Source organism: Sylvia atricapilla, chromosome 4 (genome assembly GCF_009819655.1).
Source record: "Sylvia atricapilla isolate bSylAtr1 chromosome 4, bSylAtr1.pri, whole genome shotgun sequence".
Classification (NCBI taxonomy): Eukaryota; Metazoa; Chordata; class Aves; order Passeriformes; family Sylviidae; genus Sylvia; species Sylvia atricapilla.
Genome location: NC_089143.1, coordinates 37,080,529 through 37,090,177, shown reverse-complemented (window position 1 = coordinate 37,090,177; position 9,649 = coordinate 37,080,529). Strand labels below are relative to the sequence as shown.

Here is a 9,649-nt window from a genome sequence, read left to right as displayed (position 1 = left end):
GCAGGATTTAGGCAGAACCACCACAGTACCCTATCTCTCTGAACTTCAGGGACTGAGAAATGATACTTTATTGGTTTGGGTATTTTTAAAGCATATCGTTTGGCTTAGAATATTTATTGCTTTTCTTGTGATCCTGAAATCCATGACTGCTGTCAACATAGTAGCTGTATTTCTTTTATGCCTAAACTTTGTTCCGTGGTTTGTGTGTGTTGCAGAGACTCTTTGGTTCAGTGCTTTTTACTAACACATAAGTGAATAATAATATATAGATGAATTTAATATTCTTATACATTCTGATAATCTTGGAAAAGGGATTGTTTTCTATTATTATTTTATTTTTCTGCTTAATAATTTGTTTTATCCTGCAAACCAAGGACATAACTCAGAAGCCTTCATTTGAGTGTAGTGTTTCAGTTCCTTTCCAGCCCTCATCAAGCTCAGGAACTAGCACTACACTGGGAAGATTTTATTTCAAAAATACATCTCTGTTGCCTCCTTCATTCCAAGAGTCTCACACTCAAAAAATTAGAGAAACAGCAACTAAGGGTCAGTCTACAGAGAAACACAAAATGTTGCTTGCCACCACTAACACCACTCAGAGAAGCACTACCAGACTTTATGCTCTCTTAATTGGATCTCACAACACAGTTAATATATAAACCCAGAGAATAATAAACTATGTTCTGACAGATGAGTTTGGGCTAAAGAGTTTGCAACAAGACAGCACACAATATACTTTTTTCCCCCTGGGATCTCTGTAGCTGACCTATTCTTAAAATTGAGTTTTGTGGTGTGGAGTCTTTTGAGCCTTCAAAACAAAATCTTTCAAAATATGTCTTTGTCTATATGTTTTTGTCTTTGTCTATACCTTCCATTTAAAAGAGTATTTGATTTCAAAATGTCTTGACAGTGAAGAAGTTAATTTTCTTTAGAGGATTAAAGACATTGCACCTGCTCCTCTTCCTCTTTTTGTAGTGCATAAACAGATAATATGTAGTACCTGGTATTCTTCCACAACATTCACGTTACAGCAGGTACCTCTATAATTCAATTAAGATAGCACAGATTGGCTTCTGTGCACTGAGGAACACGTTTTGTACTTCTGCAAGTTCCTCTTTGTTTTTGGAAAAGTAGCCAGAGCTACCTCATGCACCCTAAATTTAGAGGGGCCTTTGTTTGTTCAAAGCAGTTCAGAATATCTGGTACTGTAAAATGTGTGGGAGAGATGGTTTTATCTCTTAAGCATCCTTATCCATATCTTCAGGAATAACTAACTTTTCCCTTAAATCTGTAGACTGCACATGTTTTAGATTAGTGTCATTTGTGTTTTTGTAGGTTTTATGAGTTTTTTTAAAATAATTTTCCTGTTTTCTGAGTAAATTATGTGAAACATCTGCCCTAAATTTAATCTATCAAGCTCATAAAGGGAAAAGGCAGACGTTTTATGAGTGATATTATAACATTTAGATAATTATCTTGTTTGTTTTAGCAGTTTCTATTTTGGTCTCTGTACCGTATTCTTCCATTAAAAGACAATTTTTATATGGTGTACTGGTAAAGGAGAACAGCCAGTGATCACATAAAAAGTACGTTTAATAGTGGTCCTGTTAATCAGCAATATTCTATGTATTTTTAACTGAACTACATTCATTGTGTAAGCATAAACATAATCTCAAACCTGTTATATGGGTCTCAGATTAAAAAAGGAAGAAAAATCTCTGTGTAGACAGCATATAATTCCCATAGCATTCACTAGCTGTGCAATTTATGGAAGTTCACGTAGGATGTATAAAGTACATCTGGAGCAACGAATGCAAGATGGACTAATGGTACCCCTTTCCTCTGCCATTTGCATCAGTTCAGTGAAGTTTTGTGGTCTGCTATCTACCAGATGTACAAGTCTCTTTAGTGGAAGGTGGAAAATTATTCTGGGGAGATATGATGATATTATTCATCATTTGCATGCCTGTTCTTATCTCCTTTACTAGGCATCTGCCACTGTCTGCCATCAAAGACAGTATCCTATGCTGGTGTAAACGTCTGGTATGCCCTGATGTGGTTATTCTTGCTGCCCATGTGCTTATTCTTGCCTTTTTTTTTTTTTTTTTTTTTTATGGCTTTTGTTTTGTTTTGTTCCAAAGCAGCTGCTTCCACCAACTTTGCAGGATAGAACCAAATATAGTCAACCAAAAATGGATGACTGAAGTATTTCATTTAAGAGAAGATGCTGATTAGCTTTTAGCAGTTTTGCTGATTAGCAGTTTAGCTTCAGAAAAAGAAAAAAGAAAAAAAAAGTCACTGTAGCTCTCCCTTGTAATCATCTGTGAGACTACTCACCAAACAAATCTTATTCAAATTGTAAGTGATCTTCCTTCTCTCAGAGCTGGATCACAGCCTTTCAAAGCTCATATGGATTCACCAAAATGTTTTGACTATGTTGGTGAGACCTCACGTCTTCTGGGCAGATTTTGCTCCATTTCACCTTATGCCTTCTATAAACTCTTCTACATGAGGTATTAATTGTTATTGCTCTTCCAGTTCATGTATTTTTTTTTCCTGATTTCCACAGTACTTTCCTCAGCCAATGCATGCTCAACTTTCTTCCTGGGACTTGGTGCAGCCCAGGAGGTCCAATGTGTCTACTTAAAGTAGGATCTGTGCTGGCCTAGTGGGAAAGACTGATCCTTTCCGGCTTCAAGAAATTTTGCATACTCTGTAAAAAAATGATTGAAAATAAAATGCCCCATAGAAATGTAACAGTTTGGGGGAGGGGGGTTGTTGGGTTTTTTTGGTTAGCAATGTGAAATCAGTTCATCTTTCTGAGAGCTATTTATGTTGCAGAGAAGCTGAGAGGGGAAGGTAAGAGAAGCATGCATGTTATTTTTCAGTGCAGAGAGTCTGCATTTTTCTCCCCCCACTATATATCAGTGGATAGAGAATTCATTCATTTGGAACTTACTAAGTGGTGCCAGAAGGCAACAGAAAATAATGGCAGTGCTAAAGGCTTAGCTGAATGAATGATATGCAGTTTGTGCCCAGAATCTATTATAGTGTGTTGGAACTTCAGAGTTTAAAAGATTTTTCAGAATGTCTGTTAATCCAAAGTCTATGCCAACAAAGTTCCAGGGTCACTAGCTAAAATTCAAATTCTCCCTTACAGATAAAATATTCTATAGCATGCATTCTTAGTCCCTGTTCTCATACTAGCAGGTAGGAGTAACTGAGTTATTCTCTGAAAATATCTGATTTTTTTTTCCTTTCTTTCTGTTTGAGAGTTCTTTATTTCCAGGAAGTCATTCAGGATAGAGTTTTAATGAAATGTTCTTTCAAATTTTTCTGACCACTCATTGGCCTAAATTCAGGGGTTTGTTAGCTTCTCTTTGTTCTTTGCTGTTATTCCTGCTCCCCGGTTGGTTAAACACAAAACTTTCCCTTCCTGATCAGCCGTTTAAATGGAATAAGCCCTACAGGCCAAACAGAGAGACTTGTGACCCCAGCTGGATTTCAGGCTCTCGCTGCAAGCCAGTACCAACAGCTTCACGGGGAATTTAAGCCGCACCAGCCCTGGATGCCAGCGAGAGGCACTGCAGCTCTCCCTGCTCCGCCAGCGACCCCACCCGCAGCCCGGGCACCCGTGTCTGGTCCTGGGCCACTCCTTCACAGGCTGTGACACTGCCGGTGACACGCCTGCACGGGGCTGTGACACCGCCGGTGACACACTCATTCACGGGGCTGTGGCACAGGAGGTGACACAGTCATTCACAGGCTGTGACACCGCCTGTGACACACCCATTCACGGGGCTGTGACACTGCCGGTGACACACTCATTCACGGGCTGTGACACTGCCGGTGACACACTCATTCAGAGGCTGTGACACTGCCGGTGACACACTCATTCACGGGACTGTGACACTGCCGGTGACACACTCATTCGCAGGGCTGTGACACTGCCAGTGACACACTCATTCACGGGGCTGTGACACTGCCGGTGACACACTCATTCACAGGCTGTGACACCGCCGGTGACACACTCATTCACAGGCTGTGACACCGCCGGTGACACACTCATTCACAGGCTGTGACACAGCCGGTGACACGCCTGCACGGGACTGTGACACAGCCGGTGACACACTCATTCACGGGGCTGTGACACTGCCGGTGACACACTCATTCACGGGGCTGTGACACTGCCGGTGACACGCCTGCACGGGGCTGTGGCACGCCGCTCCGGCTCGTCCCGCAGCCAGCCCGTTCCCGTTTCCCGGCCGGGCAGAGGCAGGGCTGCGTGGGCATTTTGCTTCTCATCAGCAGCGGCAGTCTGCAGTCTTAAGCTGGCCGTGAGACTGTGCGCTGAGTAACAATAACAGGAAAACGTAGCTGCCAGTGATATTTATCTTCTCTAGGCAAGTGTCTATGACCTGTCATTTAAGCTTTAATTTTTAACCAAGCCGTAGTGCTGTGTTGGTGTGGCCTGCTTCCAAGCGCGGTCAGAATTCCCGAGAATCAGCGGCCTTTCCAGTACTTCCCAATGAAAAAGTCATGCTTGCCTGTAATTCCCTGCTGGGAGTAAGAGCACTAACTGAAGTGCTTATGAGAAATAGGAAGGGGCACTTTTACCTCAGAAGCCAGGGAAGGAAAAGGAGTGTAAATGACAGGAGACTTTGGAGCTTCTGTTTTGTTGCAGTGTGAGTGGAGCCAGAGGGCAAATTCTTCTCTCCTGCTCAGTCTCATTATTCTGCCCTCTGTATGTCCCACCAGCCCACTGACATCCAGAGCAGCGAAAGGAAAAGCTTCTGGGAACTAATAGGAGAGCTGACTGTGTGTCCCTATTCTTCTGTACGTGTGAATGTGGTATAAGCCAAATCAAAGTGCAAAATTAAAATATTTTCTCCTTTATATATTTTCCATAATACCATTTCTTTGAGGATTCAAAATGCCAGAAGTGATTACCAATTTTTCATCTAGTTAGCTTACATGCTGATTGATGACTTTGATAATTTGTGTAGTTTAATGATATTTACACACTTTGTCCAGTTAGGTGTATTAAAATAATGTTGAGAAAATAGTAGACGTGCTAAAATCCTATGGTAACAGCTCATACATTAGTGGTGTTTTGTTGTGAACAAAGTCATTTTTCAGCCAAGTCATAAAGTAGCCTAAAAACAAGTGTGGCACTGTTTGCTTCAAATGAGACTGTTGCCATGTGACCACCATTCATCTGACATCATTACTGACATAGCTTTCGTTAGTATGATATCTGATTAAGGCTCCCAGCCCTGGTGGAGCCAGACTAAGTAGTCTGAGTGAGGTGGCTGAGGAAAGTTAATGTGTCAATGTTACTATTGGGTGAGAGCGTCTGCTCAAAGTTTCCTTTGGAGAATGAGGATGGAAATGGCTGACAATCATTCTAATGGGAATCTTCTGAAAATATTTGAAGATCTGGTAGCAATTAAAGATGCGCTGGAGTCCAAAGAGAGATGTAATCAGTTCAGCAAAATATAAAGATACCCTTTCTGTGTGAGGAAATGCAAATATGGAGAAAAATTTAAAAAAGAAAAAAAGTCAAGAAATGAAATTAATCACATATTTGCAGAAACCAACTAATTAAATATCTGTGTAGTGTGTGAATATATTTCTGGCTTGTACATGTAAATAAATTTAGGTCTAAATTTATCTTTTATTAAAAAAAATTGTAAGTCTTGAGGTATTCTTGTTACCTTAGGAAAAGATAGTTTTCAACAGGTAGAGTGAAAAATAATTTGCAATGTCCATCTGACATGAGATCAATTCCACTATTTCTGCTTCAGCTTTAGAAATCCACAGAGATTGCCACTGTATCTAGTAATCTGGAAAACACATGGACTAGCCTGAAAAAAATATCGTAATTTTCTTTACGATGGAATGATGAAATAAGTTTTTTTGGTAATTCCACTTCTTAAGTCTATTATTAATCTGTGTCCCAATTTTGATTTTGAATGAGGGACTTATTCTAATATTGTTTAATTTTTCCTTTAAAAATTAGAATATGGTAAGTTATTTTCCTTGCACAGATACCTTAATGTTCGATGTATCTATTATACTTTGAAGTGCTGTGGGACTACTGAGACCCATCATAAACTGATATAGGACTCAGATCCACAACTGAGACCTCCAGACTGATGCTCAAGTGATTTGGAAAGATTTACATTGTCAGGGGTAACAGGGAAGCATAAACCAAATAAGTTTTAGTGGGAATTATGATTCCCAGTGCCTAGATCCTCTTGGGAAAAGGATTTAGGTCAAAGAGAGGAATTAAGATTTTGCCATTGGAAAGAGGTAACACTCACCAAAGAGTAGGTTATGTATAGTTTTAACAAACTCTTTTAGGTCATGGAAATCTTTAATTCTGATGCTAAATGACAGTCTGACCCATAGTATCTGGGCACTAACTTTGTCTAGATGACCAAAAGTCAGCAGTTCAGGGAGTGTACTGCATTTGCATGGCACCATTTCTTGAAAGCACAGTTGTTGGCACCATAAAGTGATACAGGCCATTGCAAATTTAAAAAGTGAAAAGGCCAAAGGATATGGCTTCAAGTGAAATTGTTCAGATGAGTCTTACTTTTTTCTTGTACAAATATATGGGAAGAAAAATACAGCCTATTTCTAAGAAATACTGAAATATTCTTGGGTATGGGTTACTCATCCATATTCAAAATCTTTAATGGTCTAAATTCTGTATCATTTGGCTTGTGGCCAGCCAGTGGGAAATGCTAAGATTTCATAGCAGATTAAATTAGTTCAATTTGAACACTCATTCTCCAATAAAACCAGTGAAATGAATGGATAAACTTATACATTGAGCTGCACTTTGTTTTTGCAAGAAAATGTAGTAGATTCTGCCCTATCTTCATATAGTTTGCAGAAGTTTATTAAAAGATACTTGTTTCTGCTCAAAGGAATAATGATAAAATCACTTTGAAATTGTTAGAAAAATGCTGGCTATTAATCAACTGCAGCCTTTTAAATGACTGATCATATACATTTAATCTTCTTTTCCTTTAATTAGAAAAGGTTGTAATGTGATAGATCCATTTGACGTTAGACTCAGCAACACATTACTTCGATGAAATCACACTTAAGAGTACTGCAGACTGGATCTGAGTAACTCAGCTGATAAGGCACTAGTTTGTCATCTACAAGACAACAGTTCAAGACTTCTCTGATTTCTTAAGTCAAATTAATTTAGTTATGTCAGCTATGCTGCCGTAAGATGATAATCCATGCTGCATGGATGCCAGGCATACTATTACCTTCTTTGGCTAGACTGAAACTGTGTCAGAAACACTGGGGGTAGCTAGAATTCATTGCAGGTGTGGTGAGAGAAACAAAACACATGAATTTCAAGAATTCTAAAATAACTTTCCTTACTTATAAATAATTGCTCCTTTGATTCAATTGGTCCATGTTTTTTATTTCCTGTAATACTCAGAGTGAAACATGTTAAAGCTACTTGAACTCTGATTGGACCTAGGATCTATCTATTAAGTTTACTTAAAATAGCCCCTCAACAATCTCACTGGAACTCCCCCAGTGTTGCTGCCTTCTCTGTGCAGGGCTCTAGCATGCATTTTTATCATGACTCAGCAGAGGAATTGGTCACTTTGTGTGTTTCTAGGCTCAACCAGCACTTTGCAAACCCTTCCTCTGAAGTTACACAGTCTCCACTGAAAAACTCTTTCTTCTGGGTGCCTATTTCCTCTATGAATTTCCACTGTGACAGTAAATCTTTGCTGGAGAGATACGAGGATAACAGAGCCTAAATGCTTACAGAGAAAACACAAACATTCTTGGGAAAAAGTGACTCAGTGAGAGATAAAGGGGCTGGAATTTTCCTAAGGAAATGTCTTATTAACTTATGCTTTATGTCTGTATCTCTGTCAGAAAAAATCTCCCTGCCTTCCCTCTTACTTCTTCAATAACTTCCATTTCAGCCAAAATTTTGTTGAGGGAGAAAAGAAAAAAACGCCCCCCAGTTTTGTCAAAATATGTGGCTGGGTAGGGAAACAAAGTCTTTAATCTGTCCCACTGATAAAATAATTTCAGCATGAACTTTCAGAATATCCACTTATGAAAGTACTGCTACAAAGATTTTGCAACACATATATCCACTGTATTTCCAGCACTATGCATAGATTTCCATCCCAAACTAAGTCTGCTGTTTTGTGAATGTCTATGAGAGCATGTTGACAGAAATCAGCATAAAAGAAGAATGAAATAATTCTGATACTGGAATAAACTGCCTAAATTTTTGTAACATTGCAGAAACCTGGAAACACTGATACCATTCAGTAACCTTAAATCTGAAACTAGTGATTCTAAAATAACATCCCTCTCGATTTTAATGCCTAGATAGAGAAGGTATTTCAGCTTGTTGCAAAATATTAGGATTTCAGAGACAGAAAGAGAGGTGCAAATAAAAGTCTGGAAGTAGTATTTTCTGTAGAGATTCTATCAGTTTAGTGTACTTCAAGCAAGGCAAGTGATAGCTCAGCTTGAATATAACTGATCTCCTGAAAATGTGGCACTGTCATGCTATTTCCAAGAGACTTTGTTTGCTGTGGAGATATGCTATTGAATTTCTTATTCATTATTAATAAATATGCTTTATATTAGTCTTCTCATGCAACTTCTACATCCATATCTCAATTACAGGATTTACTGAGCTGGTAGCATATCTTCAGTTTTTGCAACAGCCTCAGTGATGATCAAATTTCTCAGGAATGATTGTCCACAATCCTTCAGAGCTTGTAAAACTTGTACATTTATCATAGAGCAAATAATCTGGTATTCAGCCAAGCCTTCATTTTCCCCTTAAAGAATACTAAAAAGAATCTAATTCCTGGAATCTGATGCAAATGTGTTTTCCGTGAACTGCTGTGTATCCATGCACAGTTTAGAAGACAACATCAGAGAAGTTATTTAATGAATAAAATATTGTTGTTTCTCCCCCTCCCTCCACTAGAATTCTACATATCAAGTTTTCCAAGACACATATGCTCTTTTTAATGACTTGAAATACTTTCCTAATGATTAAATTCTGCTTAGGTCTAGTGGACTCTTCCAGAACTTTTATAAGCCAACATAATGTATGCATCTGATGATAGGCTATAAACATTCATTTTTAGATCACTAAAAGCAATGCTTGGAAAACTGAGCTGTCCATAACCAACTTTGTTTAACAACTTGTGTAATAATCATTCCTAAAATTATGTCTTATGACTCAATAAAGACATTTGGCAGTGTGTAAGTGCTGTCCAGCTGCCCAAGATGTCCAGCTACTTGGAACAGCAATGTCTAAAATTTTCAGCTGCATTTCTACAATACTTCTGAGTCATGAAGAGTACTTTTTGCCTTGAAGTTCAGTAGGCTGCTTGACCTCAAGATAGAACTTGAAGATTTGAAAAGTGAAAATTAATTATATAATATGAAAGTAGTGTTTTTGTGCTGGTAGGGAATTTTTGGTTCCTATACTTTTCAATAACTTCCAGATACAAAAAATGGGGTAATTTTTTTAAGTGTGAAGCAGAAGGCAACTGTCTGGCACCTTATGTCTCAGAAGCTTCAAAAGATAACTGGTATCTATACATGCAGGTGACTGGATAAGGAC

The 9,649-nt window shown here is 38.7% G+C and overlaps 1 long non-coding RNA gene across 1 annotated transcript; it reads right to left on the bottom strand.

Moving 5' to 3' along the window:
- Window positions 1-2,080: 2,080 nt before the first annotated feature.
- LOC136360381 (uncharacterized) lies at window positions 2,081-3,988 on the bottom strand. Its single transcript, XR_010743455.1, has 2 exons — window positions 3,893-3,988; window positions 2,081-3,655 (listed from the first exon to the last, which is right to left on the bottom strand). It is a non-coding gene; the product is annotated as an uncharacterized lncRNA (long non-coding RNA).
- Between the last annotated feature and the right edge of the window lie 5,661 nt (window positions 3,989-9,649).